At 55.7% G+C, this 20,246-nt stretch overlaps 1 protein-coding gene across 4 annotated transcripts in view; it reads right to left on the reverse strand.

The window, feature by feature from the left end:
• DNAJB6 (DnaJ heat shock protein family (Hsp40) member B6) overlaps positions 1-19,896 on the reverse strand; it is a 61,279-nt gene extending 41,383 nt beyond the window's left edge. The window contains exons 1-2 of one of the 4 annotated variants that reach the window (XM_032304269.1): positions 16,422-16,431; positions 4,704-4,708 (exon numbers count right to left, since the gene is read on the reverse strand). The gene's annotated coding sequence lies outside the window, so the exon portion shown is untranslated. Of the gene's footprint in view, positions 1-4,703; positions 4,709-16,421; positions 16,432-19,755 lie in introns of those variants that run through there. The other 3 variants (XM_032304270.1, XM_032304268.1, XM_032304271.1) reach the window with 3 other exon arrangements.
• Positions 19,897-20,246: the final 350 nt, after the last annotated feature.

Consider the following 20,246-nt stretch of genomic DNA (forward strand, 5'->3'; position numbering starts at 1 on the left):
CATGGTTCAGTCATCAGCCTGGCCATTTAAGACCGGTGAAACGGAGCTGGAGGGAGCTGCTGCTGCTGCTCAAGTGAGACCTAGGAAGCGGTCCAGGAAGCGGTCCAGGAACGTGCAGGCGCCGCAGGGGGTCAGGAGGCCCAACCCCAATCCGAGGAGAGGCCGGGACCAGCGGGGAGATGGGGGCCCAGAGCCACGTGGCTCAGCTCCAGAACAGACAGAACCACGGCCCGGTCAGCTCCTCCTGTCCCCGGCTGGACCGCAGCACGACAAAGCCGCTGAGGGTGTACAAGAGGAGGCTGTGATCATGTCCACACTGTAAACCGACCACCGCGAAGGGGAAGCTCCATCACCGGAGACACGTCCCGTTTCTTTCGAAGGCGAGAACATGCTCTCTCTCAGCAAATTCCACGTATCGGGCACATGTGTAAGCGGCGGTCAGTGTGACCTCACTCAGAGCTGGACGACTGCACCTGCAACAGACGCCCTCCCACTTCCCTCCCCAGCCCCGCGGCCAGCCCTCCACGCGCGCGCCGTGTCTAGGGAGTTCGACTCCCTTGGATCCCACACACGAGGTCTGGCAGGATTATGTCTGGCTTATTTCCTGGTGTCACTCCTCCAGGTTCATCCACGCTGTCACCACCACCACGGTTTCCTTCCTTCTAAAGGCCAACTAGTATTTGGTTCCCCAGGGTCCTGTGGTTATGTATGGGGCGCGCAGAGTCGCGAGCTGTCCCGCTGGCACGGAGGGGACGCCGACAGGCCACCTGCGGGGGTATGGAAGGCACACAGAGAGGGACACACACCAGAGAAGGTGGGTCGTAGCTGCAACGTTAAGACCCGAGCTCACAGCAACGGGACCGGGTGCCGGGAGAACCGGGGCTGCGCTGCCCAGACGCACAGCCGTGCTGCGACGCTCCTGTTCTGGCGGGTCGTGCCGTCAGCACGGTGGTGAAGGCTTCGGCCGCTGGACAAGCCGACCTACAGGATGTTCTCCCCACAGCAACGACAATGTGGCCAAGGGAAGGCGGGGCACCTGGTGAGGACAGTGCAATCCGGAAACGTCTCCAGTCAACCCCGTCGCAACAGACGCAATCCTCAGTGTTCCACAGACAAGAGCACGTTTGACTCAAACACCTCAGTAAACACAAGAACTGTAACTAAATGAAGACTAAAGATATGCTAAAAGTCAGTTTTGTTTTTCCAGTCTGACATACAACCAAACCTAGCGCTGTACGAGTTTAAGGAACACACTGTGCATCGTAATTCCACTCCATTCTTTTAAAAGCGCCACTGCTTCCAAGCGATAGAAAAAAAAACTCCAAGGACATGAAAGAGGCTCAAGGCAAACACCAGGGAAGTTTCCACAGCAACGTGACTCTCAAGCAAGAACAGAACCTCGATCAGGAACCAGGCCTTCCTTCAGAGAAGAAAGGGGCGACGACACGGCCTCAAAACCTCCAACCGAGAACAGCATCACAAGCCAAACACCACCTTCAGGATGCCAGAAGCTGCGGGGCAGGAACCAGCGGGAACCGGGTACCAGGTTCCGGTGCAGGAGGGGAGACAGCCGTCGCCGCGGACGCTGCAGAACCGCGCAGAGAAAAATGCTTCTCAAGACGCACTTCAGATCACGCAAAACATAATTATTAAGACTTACAAATAGGGACGCCTGGGTGGCTCAGTTGGTTAAGCAGCTGCCTTCGGCTCGGGTCATGATCCCAGCATCCTGGGATCCAGTCCCACATTGGGCTCCTTGCTCAGCGGGGACCCTGCTTCTGCCTCTGTCTCTGCCTGCCACTTTGTCTGCCTGTGCTCGCTCTCTCTCTGACAAATAAATAAAATCTTTAAAAAAAAAGATATGAAAACTTAAAAAAAAAAAGACTTACAACTAAAGAGGTGCCTGGGGGCGCTCAGTCAGTGAAAGCATCTGCCTTCAGTTCAGGTCTTGATCCCGGGATCCTGGGATCGAGCCCCACACTGAGTCCCCATCAGGCTCCCTGCTCCGCGGGGGGCCCACTTCTCCATTTCCCCACCCCCCAGCTTGTGTTCCCTCTCTCACAGAAGGTCAAATAAATAAAATCTTTTTTTTTACATCAAAAAAATAGAAGGTACATCCACAGTCACGTCATAACGGACATAAACTAGGGCCCTGCAGCTAACAATCAGAAAATCCCAGCTCCTGGGGCCCCTGGCTGGCTCAGTCAGCAGAGCACGGGACTCTTGTCGTCAGGGTTGTGAGTTTGAGTCCTACACTGGGACTTCAAAATAAAATCCTTACAAAGGAGAAGGGGGAGGAAAGGGAAGGGAAGAGGGAAAGAGAGAAAACTCATGTTCTTACCAAACATGCCACTTTGGCCAAGCAAAACTTGCAAACGTCTAAGCTCTGGAATGCTTACGAAAACAACGGAATAAAAACAGAAAACAGTATCACAAAAGCAGAACCGAATGACAGGAAACAAACCTAGTTTTCAGAAAGCCCTCGGATCGAAGATCTCCTGAAGGAAATCAAGTTATATTTAGGTGAAATGCATCCATTTGATCACCTGATGGAGAAATTTAAAAAAGAAAGTATAACCTCAAATACAGCAATGTAAGTTCTAGACGCTGGAAAGTTAAGAACTCAGAACAGACCTCAGTAAGACTTGCCATCTAAGGGGCACCTGGGTGGCTCAGCCGTTAAGCATCTGCCTTGGCTCAGGTCATGCTCCCAGGACCCTGGGATCAAGCCCTGCATCAGGCTCCCTGCTCCCCCGGAAGCCTGCTTGTCCCTCTCCCACTCTGCCTGCTTATGTCCCCTCTTACGCTGTGTGTCTATCAAATAAATAAATAACATCTTTAAAAAAAAAAAAAAAGACCTGCCACTTAAGAACATCGAAATAGGGGCTTCTGGGCAGCTCAGTCGACGTCTGCCCTCAGCTCAGGTCGAGATGCCAGGGTCCTAGGATGGAGCCCCCATCAGGCGCCCCGCTCAGCAGAGAGCCTGCTTCTCCCTCCCCTGCTGCTCTGCCTGCTTGTGCTCTCTATTTCTGTTAAATAAACAAATAAATAAAATCTTAAACAAAAAAAATCAAAATATGTACTCTTCTCAAAGAGATTCCCAGAATTTTTTATTTATTTGAGAGAGTGCATGAGAGGGGAAAGCAGACTGCCTGCTGAGCAGAGCGCCTGATGCACAACTCAATCCCGGGACTCCAGGATCACGACCTGAGCCAAAGGCAGTCGTTTAACCAACTGGGCCCCCCAGGCACCCCCCGGAATTTTTTTAAATTACAAATTAGGAAGAGAAAACTATATGGTGACTATTTTCTTGGAATTCCTGAGACTTAACACCAAAACCCAATTAGCTGTGACAGACAGGTAGAAAGGGAATGCTGGTGAGGAGGAAGACACCCCCCGCCCCGTGGCCCTTCCAGCGGGACTCAGAGCCACGTCCACATCGACAGGAGAGAACACACTGTGACAGGCATGAACAGAAAACCCTGACGACAGAAAGGCAGCGGGGAGCTTCGAGGAGCTCAGGACAGGGAGGGTCTGAGGACAGGAAGTGGAGGAAGACCGTCAGCGAGCACAGAGGGCAGTCGTGGAAACACAAGGCCGCCGCGGACGGCGCTCTTCCTGGAGCAGGCTCTCCTTCCCAGCCGAAGCGGAGGCAGCTGAGGGGGACACAGAGGACCCTTCCCCCATGTGCTGGGTTTGGGTTGCTTCTAATCTGCTATAATCTTTACGCAGAAGTGGCCCGTCCTGGGGCAGCCATGAGCTCCCGCAGTATGGAAAGGATGACGCACCCACGAGAAAATGGTTGTTCACAATACGGTTTGGCAGTTGTTTGCATACGTACAACACACAATACTAAAGTATTTGCTTGCAATGCAATCAGTTAACAATAGAGAAGTGAGCACCCAATCTTAAAAGGCTTCCTCGCTGGTCAACCAGTGACAGCAGCCAAGTTCAGTCTCAAAATTACTAGCCACCGAAGAGGTCACCAATTCTCGTGACAAAGAAGCCTAGCAAGCTTTATCAACAGGAAAACAAAAACCTCACCACTACCCACAACACAGCAAGGGCAGCCAGAAACAGCAGAAAAGTCAGCATCCTGGCACGCTACTTCAAAGGGCTGATAATTAACTACGCCAGATGATGGCCCTCGTGAGTGCCAGCCGCTGCGGCACGCATCTGTGGGGTGTCTCGGGGGCGCCCGGCGGTGACCGGACACATCAGGCCATGATCAGCCGTGTGGAACAAAGGGGAACTCTCAGGACTAGGCTCTCACTTCGAAGCAGCGGAACCATCCCCTGAGCAATGTGCATCCCAGGCCACTAAGACGTCCTTGGTACCACTTCCCAAGCTGGCATTCCAGCCCAAGCGCTTTCTCTTTATTTGCGAGGCTGTGCCCACCTTTGTGCAGATGAGGATGGTAGTGTGGCAAGACCCTCGAGGCAGTCGTGCAGAAGTGGGTGGAAACGTGGCTTTGACGCCAGGTGGTAAATGTCTAGTTACCTGACCATCTGCAACAGCCCCAAGGGCGTGGGGGGAGGACAAGCACCATCAATTAACAGAGCCTGGGGAGCAAACACCACTTGAATGATGGCTACTGGTCAGTCTTTCTAGAAGGCTGCCACGTGAAGAAAATGCAAATGAACTGGAAAAGCCCAGTCATCTGGGATTACCTCCCACCCCACCAGCACAAGTCAGCACAAGGCCGAGGCTCCGTTCCCACAGGCCTTCCCGGGCTCCTGCACCCAACCCTGTCTAACTCCCCCCAGCACCAGTACCACCACCTGAAGCTCACAAAGGTCAAGAGGAAAACCCTGTGCAGTTTGACTCCCCAAAGCCCTCAGCACATGGGGCCTTTCCCGCCCCCAGCCCCGGCCCAGGTCTGCTCTCCCAATGAGACCTGTGAGCACCGGGTCGGGAAGCCAGGGCTCAGAACCCTCTTCTCAAGCCACACTCGTGTGCGCTCATCCACTCCCATTATGCAAGCCGTACCACCTGTTCCGCAGTGACTCCCAAATTTAAGCTCCAGTCCTAGGTCTCTCTTGGGCACTTCAGACGTGACCAGACAGATGACCGCTTGCCACAGCTGCCTGGCTGTGTGACAGCCCTCCGGAAGAGAACAGGACCAAATTTCACCAGCCGCTCCCTACCGCACTCACCATCTTTCTCTAGCAAATTCTGCTTCTGCTTCCAGGCTTCTCCCTGGAAACTTCCACCCTCACCGACACTGTTACCGACCCCCAACACACACGGGAACCCACGGTTCCCGAGGCTGTGTCTGCCAGGGATCTCAAACCCCACGACCCTCACCCCTCCCAGCGCATCACACCCTCCTCCCTCACAGCCGGGGGCAGCTACAAAGGCCGTCCTAGCAGACAGGACCGGAGCGCACAGCGGACCCACGGGCAACAAAGGACAGGGTCAGCTCCGCTGGGGATCCCACGGTGTGAGACCAAGGCCAGCACTGGGCAGGAACAGTCGAGATGGGCTCAGGACACGCCCCCTAGCGCCCGCGAAAATTACAGGCCTGGCCCAAAACCCACCAGAGCAGAACCAGAACGGCTCGGGGTGACCCAGAACAAACAGCAGCTGAGCGCCACCCGCGCTCCGGACGGGCCCGTTTGGCCGGACGCGGGGCCCGTTCGCGGTGCGCAACGCCGCAGCGCGGCTGACCCCCGGTCCGCGGGACCCGCGGCGGCCACACGGACGACTGCGGGAAGCGGAGCGAGGCGGGCCGCAGAGGCCCGCACTGGGCTGGGGACGGAAATCCACTCAGTCTGAAGTTCAAAAAAAGGCCGGAAGAGCAAGTGCGGTCGGCCGGGGTGGCCGCGAGCGGCCGACGCGCAGCGCGGCCCCGGCCCCGACGGCCCCCAGAGCCCCGACGGCCCCCAGAGCCCCGACGGCCCCGGAGACGAGGCCGGAAGCAGACGGCCGCTCTGAGAAGAACCGGGCGCTGCTCGGCGCACGGACCGGGCCGCGGCGGCAGCAGGTGCCGGTGGAGGAAAAGGACCTTCCCAGTAACCGTGTCGGCTCCGCCTCGCCAAGGGTCCCGCAGCAGGAACCTCCGCTCCGCCCGCCCTTCCTCCACGCGACCCGGCTCCAGGGGGCGGCCGTGGGGGGCGGGTCCTCACTCGGCGCGGGGTCGGCCGCACGGCCCCGCCGGTGTCTCTCGCGCACGGGCGTCCTCCGGCGTCCCGGGGCTTCATCGCCATCAGCTCTTCACGCGGCCGCCGCGGCGTCCGTTCCCAGGCGGCGCGTCCCAGGAGCACCGCGGGGTCCCCGCCCGGAGCAGCCCCGCGGCCGCGCCTCCGCAGGACCCGGGACGCGACGCAGACGATGGCTCCCCGGACCGCCGCTGGGACACGCTCCCGCCTTGAGTCATCGACGGACGCCGAGCTCCGCGCCGCCCGGCTCCAGGGGCGCTGCCCGCCTCCCTCGCCGCCCCGACGCACGCGCCCCGCAGCCCGGCCGCGCCAGCCAGAGCGCCGCGACCCCCACTGTGCCGTCAGCGGCTGCGGCCGCCGCGACGCGACCCCGAGCGAATCCGCGCGCCACACGCCGGCCTCGGGAACGGGCTCCGGGCCCAGCAGACAGTCACGGGCCGCGAACGACTATCCCAAGAGCGTGGGGCGCACGGCCGAGGCAGGCGCGGACGCACCGCCACCTGCTGCAGCCCGGGACGCGGGCACCCCCGCGCGCACGCGCACCCGCAGCCCCATGCGCACCCGCAGGTCCGCGCCGACGGGAGGGAGACGCGCACGGACCGCACCGCCAGCGCACGGGGCCGCGAGAAGCAAGGAGCGGGGCGCCTGAGGGCTCCGTCAGCCCCGCGTGCGCTCCGGCTGGGCTCATGGCCCCAGCGTCCCGCCGGGGTCCCGCCGCGCGCAGCGCTCCCTGCTCGGCGGGAGCCTCTTCTCCGTCCGCGGCTGCCCGCTCGTGCCCGCTCGTGCCCCATGGAATCTTCAAAGCGGAGAGAGGGACAGAAGGAGAACCTGCTCGCAGGGCAGGACTGGGGCACCGAACCTGTCTGGGAGGCTGCGGGACACACAAGCCACGGGCAATTCTAGACCCGTCCCGCCGCGAGCTCGACCAGGGCTGCACCGGAGGACAACCACCTGTGACCGAGACCGCGGCAGGGCAGGGCAGGACGAGAGGGCGAAGCAGCCTCCGGCGAGCAGGGAGCCCGAGGCGGGGCTGCACCGCAGGACTCGGGGACCACGAGCTCGGCTGCAGGCGGACGCTGCACCGACGGCGCCCCCAGACGCCCGCTTTCCGCAGCTGTCAAACGAGAAAGGCGGTGCTGGAGGCGCGGGAGGGTCCCTCGGCGGCGCTGCTCGGCGGCTCCGCGCTCGGACTCGGACTCGGGATGCGAACCCACGGCGCTCCTCGGGGCCCGGAGGCTGTGGCCGCGACTGGATCTGAACTCGCACGGCCGCTAGGAGACAGGGACGCGCCTTCTCTGGAACAGGCCCACAAAGCCTGAATCATGACTAAACTGAACGTTAAACCACTAGTACAAACATGGTATGCGGATGAAAAAGTTTATTTTAATCCGGTTTTCAGTAGAAACTGGGGCACCTCCGTGGCTCAGTCATTAAGCATCTGCCCTCGGCTCAGGTCGTGGTCTCGGAGTCCTGGGATCCAGCCCCTCATCAGGCTCCCCTGCTCGGAGGAAATCCTGTTTCTCCCTCACCCTCCCCTGCCTACTTGTGTTCTATCAGTCTGTCAAATAAATAAATGAAATCTAAAAAAAAGAAGAAGAAGAAGAAAAGAAAAACTACCAATTCGGGGTGCCTGGGTGGCTCAGTGGGTTGGAGCCTCTGCCTCCGGTTCAGGTTCAGATCGAGCTCCGCGTTGGGCTCTCTGCTCAGTGGGGAGCCTGCTTCCCACCCCCCTCTGCCTGCCTCTCTGTCTACTTGTGATCTCTGTCAAATAGATAAAAATTTTAAAAAAAGAAAAAAGAATACTACCCAATTCCAGAACAACTTTAAGTAAACTGCTGCTCAACCAGATGTACAGATAAAATGCCCGTTTTAGGGGCACCTGGGTGGCTCAGTGGGTTAAAGCCGCTGCCTTCGGCTCAGGTCATGATCTCAGGGTTCTGGGATCGAGCCCCACATCAGGCTCTCTGCTCAGCGGGGAGCCTGCTTCCTCCTCTCTCTCTGCCTGCCTCTCTGCCTACTTGTGATCTCTGTCAAATAAATAAATAAAATCTTTTAAAAAAAAAAATGCCCATTTTATATAGACTCTTTCCTTAGCCACAGATAAATTAGAATCCTTAATCCAATTTTCCTAAAGCATCAAATACATCCATTTATTCTCAAGAAAAACACACCACGTGCCGGGACAATACTAACCTCCTAGGATCAGCCACCCATGCTCGCTCCTCAGCGACACCTGCGAGGGAATCTGAGAGGGGCTGTGATCACCCAGGAGGAGCAACACACAAGCCAGAGTCCTACATTCCCCATCCAGTCTCCCAGGGCCAACTGCCGTTACAGGGGGCAGCCAATACCAGAAAAATCGGAGCACTCAGGGGAGCTGCGACATCCCCCCACGTGCTGTCTCTTCTCCGGTGTCCCCAGGGCACCTTCCCCTCTGCACAGACACTGCCAGGAGACCAGGGCTTCTCTCCCTGCATCCAAGTGCCAAAAAGGAAGCAGGCATTATGTCAGAGAGCCGACCACATAAACCACGTAAACTAAAAGCACAGGTGCCCACAGGCCTCGGACAGGTGGAAACCGCGCCTGGCACACCTGTGAACCCACACTGCCTCACTGCGTGAACGGGTCCCAACAGGCGGCCAAGAACCCTGAAGTCATTACAGTGAGGGAGAATGGAAAAGCTCAGTCCCCTGGCCCCACAGCCACAAAAGGCTACTGACCTCCTCTCTGGAAAGCAGAGAACAGAGCTTGCAAGGCATGGGGAGAGTCTAAAACACCCCAAGAGCCATCAGTTCAAGGTTAAAGGGAGGAGAGCTCTCTCACTACATCACCTTTTCTAGCAGATATTCTACAACTTCTCTCACTTCCCACTAACAGAACCTAAAACTGTATTTTAAGGAAGCAACAGAAAACCAACACTTTCTCTTCTTTCAGTTAAGAACAAATGCTGTTGGGGCATCTGCCTGGCTCAGTCAAAAGAGCATGTGACACTTACCTCGGGGTTCTGAGTTCGAGCCCCTTGTTGGGCAGAGACTACTTAAATGAATAAACACTTAAAAAAAAAAAAAAAAAGACACAAACAAATGCTTCTTAGGGCAACCAGTTTATTAATCCATGAAATTTCTAACAAAATGTGCTTGGCCAAGGGAAAAAAATTAACTCCATCTGTCTGATAAACCCACTAACCGAATCCCCATTAACTAAAAGAACTACACCTCCTCCAATGAACTCAGTGACCCACCACGTCAGGACTTTCAGAAAGCATGTCACATAAGTCATCGTCCCTGAACACAAGTGAGTACTATCTCTGTGCTCTTTTAAGCTTTTACTTACCTGACAGTATGTGCACCAGGGGGAGCAGCAGACCCCCCCCCAGAGTGTGAACCCTAACAGGGGACTAGACTCCAGGACCCTGGGATCATGGTCTGAGCTGAAGGCTGACACTTAACCCACTGAGCCCCCCAGGCGCCCCTGTGTGTGCGTGCCGGCGCTGGCACTCTCGTGCTCTCTCTCAAATAAACAAATAAGTCTTTAAATAAATAAGAAAAATACCAAAGCATTCGGTTCTTCTCAAGGTCTGCACTCAGGGGAAACTGTTTTACAAGAGCCCAATCTTCCTGGGGGCAGGGAAAAACCAACCCCAGTCCCCTCCAGCCCCAACCAGCCCACCCGAGGGAGGAGAAGTGGAACACACCGGTGAAGTGGACCACAGGGTGGAAACCTTCCCCTCTCCCAACCTGGCCTCCACATCACTGAAGGCCTGTGGGCAGCAGCTGCTTTTGGTTGGTCCATCACATCCACCTTGAAAAAAAACAACATTACAAGGCACACTAGAAGGCAAGACAGAGTCTGACAAGCCTCGGCAAGCATCGGGACAAGGCAGAAACGGCAAAAATGCTGCACTCACCAAACCAAGAACTTGGTAAAAGTAGAATTAATATGCCAAGAGCTTAACTGCAAAACGTAGACACCGTGCTAGAACAGGTGAGTAATGCAAGCGGAGGTGAAAATTCTAGGAGTCAGAAAGAAATGCCTGGGACCAAAAGCCCCAGCAGAAATGCAGAATGCCTTTGATGAGCTTACTCATGAACTGGGCATGGCAGAAGAATCCCGAAGAACCATGAAAGCTCCCAACAGAACAAGGGGAAAAGCAGACTGCGGATGGCACGCCAACAAGCTGCAGGACAGGAGGCACGGACCGGGCAGGAGTTAGGAGTGGAAAGAGTGCTCAGAAGCATCAGTCAGCTCTGAAGCCGTTAAGTAACTGAGAATCGCCCCCAAATTCATATCAGGCACGAAACCGCACATCAAGAGGTTCAGAGAACACCCTGTGGGATAAACACCGAAAAACCTACGCCTCAGCATTATCATGCTCCAACTTCAGAAAATCAAAAACAAAAAAATTTTCGGGACGCCTGGGCGGCTCGGTGGGTTAAGCCTCTGCCTCAGACTCGGGTCACGGTATCAGGGTCCTGGGACTGAGCCCTGCATCAGGCTCTCTGCTCGACGGGAAGCCTGCTTTCCACCCCCCTCCCCACTTCTCTGCCTGCCTCTCTCTGCCTATTTACGATCTCTGTCCAATAAATAGATAAAATCTTTAAAAACAAAAAAAAAGGAGCCAGGGGGGAAAAACACCTTACCTTTAAGGAAACTTAAGTAAGAATCGCAACCATGCAAGAAAGAAAAAAACGAAATATTTTTACAGGGAAGGGGAGGGTACCAACCAACTTCCAACCTGCAGCCTTCAAAATTATCCTTCAAAAGTGAATTGAAGACTTTCTCTGGCCAATTAAGAATTGAGGGAATTTGTTGCCAGTAGATCTGCCTTGCAAGAAATACTAAAAGTCCTTCAAAGACAAGAAGAATAGGACAAAAACTAGATCACCATAAGGAGCGTCAGAGAAAGGTTAAATGGATAGAAAATAAACTCTCCCTTATTCTTAAGTCATCCAAAAGAGAACGGTTCCAACTACCAGCAACAATGTACTTCTGTGCAGACCTGAGTTCAGGCGAGGGGACGCGAACAGGGCTCCACCGGGCAGGAGGAGGAAAGAGGAGGGGCTGTCCTCGGGCCCCCGCACTCCCATGCGGCATGCGTCACCTGACCACTCTCTGTGGACTGGAGGGCAACCAGTAAAAAAGGTAAAAAGGAAAGAAAATGGAATCACATAAAAAGTTCAATCAAACTACAAAAAGCAGGGGCGCCTGGGTGGCTCAGTCAGTTAAGCGGCTGCCTCCGGCTCGGGTCATGATCCCAGCATCCTGGGATCGAGTCCCACACAGGGCTCCTTCCTCAGTGGGGAGCCTGCTTCCCCCTCTGCCTCTGCCTGCTCTCAAGCGCGCGCTCTCCCTCTCTGAGAAGTAAATAAAAATAAAATCCTTAAAAAAAAAAAAAAAAAAAAAAAAAACAATTACAGGGCGCCTGGGTGGCTCAGTGGGTTAAGCCGCTGCCTTCGGCTCAGGTCACGATCTCAGGGTCCTGGGATCGAGCCCCGCATCGGGCTCTCTGCTCAGCGGGGAGCCTGCTTCCTCCTCTCTCTCTGCCTGCCTCTGCCTACTTGTGATTTCTCTGTCAAATAAATAAAATCGTAAAAAAAAAAAATACATGGGAAGCATGAAAACGCACGAAGACAATGTGACTTGATGAAGGGTCAGCTGCACAGCAGACGTTAATGCAACTGACAAGAACCTCGTATAAAACTGCAACACACAAATGTCTAAAACCAACATGCACACTGCAAACATACAGCGTTATATGCCAATTTTATCTCAAAAAAGTAAAAGTATTTCAGGATTCAATCACCAGAATCAGAAAACACACGAACACGAGAACAAACCCATGCGAAACAGAGGTCAGAGAGCAGAGTCCGCCGTCCGCGGCAGGCAGCCGGTAGGCTGGCACACTCAGCCCGTGCTGGCAAGCGCTCGGCGGCTCAGATGCGGGCAGGGCAGTTTCCCTGGTTCCCAGAAGACGGTCCCCTGGGGCGGCAGGCACTGGGACAAGTGACCACCCAGACACAGCCCACACAGTCCGCCCTGTGGCAAGCACTAGCCACACAGTCCGCCCTGTGGCAAGCACTAGCACAGACACCAGCAAGCACTAGCACAGACACCAGAAGGGCAGGACTGAAACCTGAGGTCCTGAACTGGTCCCTGTCCAGGGTGCAGCAGGGCACACCACAGTGCTGGTGCCCCGGGAGCCCAAATCAGACCCAGGCCCTCCCCGCATGGGCCTCCCTCCGCCCCCCCCCAGTGTCGCATACGATCTCACAAGGTGCGTGCAGGACTTTCTGCGACAAAAACGTGGAAGATGCTGCCCGTCTGCCTTCCACCGAGGCGGCACCACTGTACATCCAGCCGGGCTCAGCAGCCTGCGTTCTCCCAGCCTCTGAAGCAGCGCCGGCCTGAATGAACCCCGTCCCCGCTGGACTCTGCACCCACCAAGAGAAGGAGCGCCCGACGCGCTCCCACGAACCACTGGTCTGCGTCCCTTGTCCGTTGCCCACCTAAGTGCGGGACTTCGTGACTTTTTTTTTAACCAAATCACGCAAAGGGCACTAGAAGCTGAGCTTTAACTATTCGTCAGCTGGCACCGCCCACTGCTAGGGCTGCGCACAAGCGGCCGATGGATCCAGAGTGCTCCTACCCACGGAAGACCCAGTGCAACTCAGACCGCAGGGGTCCGGGGAAGCACAGGGCAGGCCTTGAACCGGCAGCACGGGGCCTCCAGTGCGCGGAGCCCGGGCAAAGAGAAACCCACAAAGACAGTCGGCCGCGGAGAGTCACCCAGCGCACTCAGGGAAGGACTAAAGCTTCTCTGAGGACTCCTAGGCCCGAGCAAAAGGTTGCCGCCTCACCTAATATGGGGTCAGCCTGTGAATCTGTGTTTTGAACGAGCACATCAGGTGACCAACACACACTCTTCTAGAATACAAACCCAAGGCTGCCAGTCTACTTATCAGAATGAATTCTAACCCAACTAGCGAAATAGGAAAACGCTCCTGTACACCCAGTATAGGCCGCTGTCCTGCACCCTCATCTCATCTTCTCGAGGAGCTGCCTGCACCCACTACACTGTGCCCAAAACACCAGGGCCAGCTTCTCCCTACGAAGATGAACTCCTACTTCATTCAGACCGCGTTTCAACAGTCCTGTCAACGCAGAGATGAACCCCGTGGTCTAAAGCTTCGGCTCGTGCGAGGAGGTGGCTGCTGGAGTGAAGCCATTAGCCCTTACAACACACCCGGCGCCCACCCAGTGGGAATGCCTTCTCCTTCCCCGACAACCCTTGGATTAAGGGTCTCTTCGGTCTAACTCCTAAGGGATTAACCCTGTCCATTAAGATTCTCCATTTCTCGGGACACCTTGGGGGCTCAGGGGTTTCGAGCTTCTGCCTTTGGCTCAGGTCATGATCTCAGGGTCCTGGCGTTGAGCCCTGCATCAGGCTCTCTGCTCGGTGGGGAGCCTGCTTCCTCCTCTCTCTCTCTGCCTACTTGTGATCTCTCTGTCAAATAAATATATAAAATCTTTAAAAATTAAAAAAAAAATTTTTTTAAGGTTCTCGATTTCTCCAAATAGATGTTCCGATTATAAAAAATAACCTGGGGTATAAACACAATACCGAAGATACTCCCTCAGAGTGAAGGCTGGTAATTCAAGCATCATTTCCCTACCGCTGCTTGCTACTTTAACCCATGTACCATGACCTGGATACCAAAACACCAAGCTCGAATTCCCAAAGCAAAGTCAGCTACCATCTCCTACAATTACTCTACAAGCAAATTAGGCCATTATGATTTACATTTATAAATTTTATTAATAGAGAATTTTTGTTGGTAGAATTCTGGGTGAAGTAACTCTGGTCTTTTTTTCTAGGTATCTGAGACATTCCCTTTGCAATCAAGAGAAATAAGTGCAGGGCTCAGTGGGTTAAGGCCTCTGCCTTCGGCTCGGGGTCATGATCCCAGGGTCCTGGGATGGAGCCCCGCATCGGGCTCTTTGTTCAGTGGGGAGCTCTCTCTCTCTCTGCCTACTTGTGATCTCTGTCAAATAAAATAAATAAAATCTTTAAAAAAAAAAAAAAAGAGAGAGAGAAATAAGTGCATAGACTTACCACCCAAACTACCTTTACTAATCTCTATTCCTGTGTAACACTGAAAAAATACCAGAAAGGCACTCTAGGGGCTCCCAAACCTCTTGGTTACCTTCAAAAACTCACCTTATTCACTTTAAAACTTCCTCTGACCAACCTAACCACCTCAATTTTCTCTAAATACATGGATAATCTCTAACACAGACCCTTGAATCAAATACTCCTCTCCAGCTGCCAGCAGCAGTCTGCGGAAAAAGAAAAGCCTCAGCCACAAAGGGAACAGACGCTCCTGCCCCAAAATAAAGATCTAAGTTAAATGTAACAAAATATCCGCAAGGCTAAACTAGTACAAATTTACTACCCCTCCACCAAATACCTGCCCCCAGCCCTGCCCCAGAAACAGGCTGCTGACAGAAATGATCTCTACGGGGAGAGGCAAAGATGAGGGCGCGGTGAGAAGGCTGGTCTCAGGGAACACATGGGACTGGACCCACTCCTAACAGTCCCTTCACCGAGAGCACCTTATGGGATTCAGGAGGCCCAGCTTGGCTTCTGAGTGCTCTCAGCCTTGGAACTTCTCTATCAGCTCTGACTATAAATACATCAGTGTGACTTGATGAGCTACGTGAGGTGCTGCAGGACGAGTTAGCTCTCTAAAGCCACGTTCTCTGCACAGCTGAGTTGGCCCCCTTCCGCTACGCAGCCTTGTTTTTACGGTTTCTGAAGGCGAAGGAAGCCTAGGAATCGACATGGGCCCGGCGGGACGGCTCAAGTACATCATCCTCAGACATCTACAGACCATCCCGGAGTCGAGGTCCAGTGCGGTCTAGGACTTAGACACCTCCACGCTCTGAGGTGTTACTCTACAGCCCAAAGGTTGGCCACCCACCCAGCAAAACGTTAGTGGACACAAATGACCCTCTTTCCACAAGACCTTTCTCAAATACCTCTCTACCTAGCATCTAACAAACCTCGCTCTGCTTGCAAAAGAAAAAAAACACAAAAACCTCCTTTGTTCTGCCCAATCTGTGAAGACTGACCGTCGGGAAAGGGAGGAGCAAAACCTCCTCCTCGCACAGCGCCTTCTCTCCCCACCCGGACCGCCGCTCAGTGTGCGTTACCGTAACAGAATTCCAGCGAAAGGTCATATAACCACTGAACACACTCCCAATCTTTAGCCTAAAAACCCAGCAAATCAATATACTCATTACTTCTATTAACTCAGAAAAGGAATAACTGTAAAGAAAACTTTATTTTTAAGATTTTATTTTTAACTCATCTCTACACCCAACATGGAGTTTGAACTTACACCAACCCAAGATCAAGAGTCACACAGTCCAAAAAAATAATAACAATAATTCACATGCCACCAACTAAGCCACCCAGGTGCCCCAAGAAACCATTTTTTTAAATGTTTAATTCTTCTGTAGCATCAGCTAATTTAGTGGAATGCCGTTTGCTTAATGGAAATGAAAGCACCCAGTACATTTAACGAGAAATCAGTACATCTGGGGGCATCTGGGTGGCTCAGTCAGTTAAGCATCTGCCTTCGGGGTCCTGAAATGGAGCCCCACATTGGGCTCCCTGCTCAGAGTCTGCATCTCCCTCGCCCTCTGCTGCTTCCCCAGCTTGTATTTTCTTTAAATCTTTAAAAAGGGAGGGAAGGAGGAAGAGAGAGAGAGAAAGAAGAAACTAAAATAAATCTGGAGAAGTTACCTATGTATCATTTCATTACCTGAGAATTCTCATGGGGGGGGGCCTGGGGACAGACACACAGAAGGGAACCGTCACTCCTTCCCACAAACCATCTACTTACATATCTGTTACCCAATATGCCTCAAGTGCCTCAAGGATTCCGGAAACAAACAAGGAAGCTACTTCCACTGAACTCAAGATCTGAGACCAATGATTGCCAAAACCAGTAATTATCGACTATCAGACACTTACAGGCACGACTCATTTCCTTTCATTAAAATAAAATAGATAATACGGCAAGTACCCAGTCCTGGTTTGTGAATTCAAAGTAGGTATTTCTGCCCCCAACGTTCCGAAAGTCTGGATTCCATTATTAATCACAGAAGGGTCATGAGGACAAAAACAAACCAGGAAGGATCCAATCCAAACAAGGTTTTCTCAGCACGGTCCGTCCGGGGCGACGCCTCAGGCACACAGGGAGCCTGCAGGGAGGATTCCAGGCCCCTCCCAGAGAACACACAGGCTGGTCCTGGAATCCTGCGTTGGTGAAAAGGAGAAGGAGAATTTTCAAGGGCACAAATCCCACGCCACCCAAAGAAATCACCCTTCCAAATACAACTGATCCTTGCGACTGAACTTAAGAATCCTAAGATAACTGGAGTATTTTATAAACAAATACACACAAAAAAAGAAACCCCACCAACTCACAACCAACTCACAACCCACGCAGTTCTACTGCCTCAGAGCACTCCCGGCAGCTATGTTTCTTAGGATGGTCAAAACTCCCCACAAATGTTAAGAAAGATCAAAGTTTTCAGAGAAAACCCAGCTATGCCCAAATAAGGAATAGCTTTTGAAATAAAGAATTAGAGGTGTAAATAAAACACACTCCTCCCCACTTTGACATATAATGCAACCCTGAGGAACTTAACTGCCTTTATAATTATTTCAGGATTTTCAGTCCTCTCTACGTCCACCACAGAGCTTCCACTTACACCCGGAAACCAAGAGTCGCGCGCCGCAAACAGAGCCAGCCAGGAGCCCCTACCTTTGTATTTTTTTTTCCAGAAATTAATTTTCCCCACCTTAAAAGTGAAGTATTTAAATAAACAGCACAAAGAATAGTAAGTATCTTCTAAACTTACTTTCTTAGGCAGGATATTAAAACAAAAAAGGTGAACAGTGATTCTGCATGCTACCATTAAAGGTCAAAATTTGGAGAAAAAAATCTGTAGTTGATATATAATAAAAGCAACAAAGTTCTCCAAGCCGAGTTACCCATTAACTCATTTCCTTTAATTCGGTTTTAGATAGTCTTTCCAGGGCACCTGGCTGACTCAGTTGGTACAATAGGTGACGCATATCTTGGCGCTGGGAGTTGAAGCCCCACGCTGGGGGCAGCGATTACAGTCCCGTGCCCCTCCACTTCTGTTACTCCTGCCACTGTGCTTATCTTCAACCTTGCTGTTCTTCTCATCTACCTCCTCAATTTATTTTTTATTTTTTTATTTTTAAGATTTTATTTATTTATTGAACAGAGAGAGATCACAAGTAGGCAGAGAGGCAGGCAGAAAGAGGGGGAAGCAGGCTCCCTGCCTCCTGAATTTCAAGTTCTCACAAATCCTATCAAAGAGAAAGGACAGCATTTGTTAATTCTTGCCACTGTCCCCATCCTAATTCCCCAATAAACCTGCAATTACGCCCATTTCACCACTGGGTGGTGTCCTGGGAAAAAAAACCAAAAAAACAAAAAAACCCAGATTTCCAACACAGACCACCCCCTACCCTAAATCAGACTCGTTTCCAGGATTTCAACAAAAAAAAGTTTTTATATATTCCGTTAAAATATCACCTTACCAAGAGAGGCCGACTCAGAAAAAGGCGTGTCATGAACACAGCGGCCGACCTTCAATGGGCGGACCCACCAGTAGAAGGTACAGGGCACCACCAAGGTGACACAGTCAGCGTTACACAGCAACCCTGAAAAGCTGAACTTAAAATAACTCCCTGAGGGTGAGGGCACCGGGGGGCTCAGCCGGTGAAGCATCTGCCTCGTGCTCGGGTCGTGACCCCGGGGTCCTGGGACGGAGTGCCAGGTCTGAGCAGCGAGGCTGCTTCTGCTGCTCCCTCGGCCGGCGCGCTCCCCTCCGGCGCGCTCCCCTCCGGCGCGCTCCCCCGCGCTCAGTAAGGAAGACCTTTCACCGAGGAACTCACTGAGCTTCAAAACCCGAAAGTACGCAGACCCCTCCCACCGCGAAGCCGGTTCTGGAGTCCGCGGTCAAAACCTGCGGCCGGGGCGCGCGGGACGGGACCTGCAGCAACTGCGTGCACAAGCGTGCGACTCTCCAGGGCAGGGAGGCCGGAGCCACTGGAACTCTTCCACCGACGGAAGCACGAAACAGAAGCTCCGCAGAAACACGGGCGCCCGCCACGGAGCAGGAGCAGGAGCAGGAGCAGGAGCAGGAGCAGGAGCAGCGCCGCTCCCCGCCCGCGACCCGGCCTGCAGCGCGGCACTCGGCGCGCGCCCCCACCCGGCGCCCCAGAGACGCCCGTCCCGCAGCCAGGAACACCCCTCAAACCACCCATGTCAGACCAAGACAGTAAAATTCACTGACGACCTTTTCTCGGGGACGCTCCGACGCCCCACCGGACCGCCTCCTACAGCAACAGGTCGCGTCCGTTCCGGCCGATCTCAAAACTCAACGCCCCGACCCGCCCCAGGCCAATTCGCTCCCGCACCGGACGGGCAGGATCTGGAACGTCCCGCGGCTCCCCGGAGACCGCGCCAGCGCCCGGAGCGGCAGGGCCCGGCGGCGTTTCCAGAGCGACCGCGGCGGGGCGGGCCGGGAGGGAAGCGCACAGCCACCGACGCTCCGGAGCCGCCCGTTCCTGGAAGCGACAACGAGCCCGAAAGCCGGCCGGCAAGCAGCTCGGTGCCACGGTTTCCCCCGCCCGTCGTCGGACCCGACTCCTCCCACCTCGAGCCCCGTCTTCCAGGCCGCCGGCCGGGGCAGGCCGCGGAGGAGCGCAGCGCCGGGCCCTCGCGGGGTGACCTTGCCGCGCGGCCAGGCCCCCGGCTCGCGCGAGCAGGCGACAGCCACGACGCGCTCGGGGCCTTCGGGGCCCACACGCGGCCCGCGCCGCATCGGCCCGCGCCGCCCCTTCCCTTACTCGGGCAGCAGCTGCCGGAGCCCAGCGCACCGCGGCGCTCTCCGCCCCACAGCGAACTTCCGAGCAGCCCCGAAGTTCCGGGCACGCGGCTTCGCGTCTCCGGGGCCGCTTCCCCGCCGGCTCCGGGCTCCGGGCGCGTCCACGCGGGACTCGCGGGCACAAACAGGGGCTCGTGCCGCAGGCCCCGCCGCCGCCGAGCCCGGGCCCGCGCCGCTCGCCCGCGCCCCGCACTGGCCCCGCACGGGCCCCGGCCCAACCGCCGGCGCGGGGCCGGCCAAGGGCGAAGGCCGCCCCCGACTCCCGGGACCCCGGACTCCAGCCCGCCCCGGGCCTCCCTGCGCCCGGCCAGATGCCCGCCCCCGACCCGCCGACCCCTGGGCCCGCCGTCCACGCCCGACCCCCGACGTCCGCCCGCGGCCGCAGCCCGCGTCCCCCGCCCGACGCCCACCCCGGCCCCACCCCGGGACCCCGGCCCCACCCCGCGGCTCCGGCCCCCCACGGGCCCCCCCCCAGCCAGACGGCCCAGCCCCGAACCCCGACCCCACAGCAGGCCGCAGGTCCCGACCCCCGGCCCAACCCTCCTCCCCGGCCCCACACCGGCCCGGCGCCCGACCCCCGCCCGCGGGCGACCCTCACCGAGGACAGGGAGCCGGCGGCGAGCAGGAGGCGCGGCGGGGCGGCGGCCCGGGTCCCCTCGGCTCCGGCACGGCAGCGCGGGCGGCGGCGGCGGCGGCGGCTCCTCGCGCTTTCCTTTCTCTCCTTTCTCCGACAACAAACAGGAAGTGCGTCACGCGGCGGCGGCGCGGCGACGAGCACTTCCGCCCGGCTCTGACGCCGCGCATGCGCCCCGCCCCGCCCGCCTTCCCGAAGCTTCGCGGAGGCCGGACTGGGGGTGGGGGTGGGGCTGCAGGGGAGGAGCTCCCGCGAGTGTTGCTCGGCGTCCGCGGATCCGCGCGGCGAGGGCTGGCGGAGGAGGCCGGGCCCGCGGCCGTCGGCCTCCCCTGGTGTCCGGCCCGCCGCGGCCGCCCGGGACAGGCCTCTCTGACGCGGACTAGCGTGGGCGGTCACGTTTAAGGACCTGCAGGCCCAGTGTCGGCCCGAGCCGCAGCGGCCCCTTTGTACGCGGG

The sequence above is a fragment of the Mustela erminea genome, chromosome 11, assembly GCF_009829155.1.
Source record: "Mustela erminea isolate mMusErm1 chromosome 11, mMusErm1.Pri, whole genome shotgun sequence".
Classification (NCBI taxonomy): domain Eukaryota; kingdom Metazoa; phylum Chordata; class Mammalia; order Carnivora; family Mustelidae; genus Mustela; species Mustela erminea.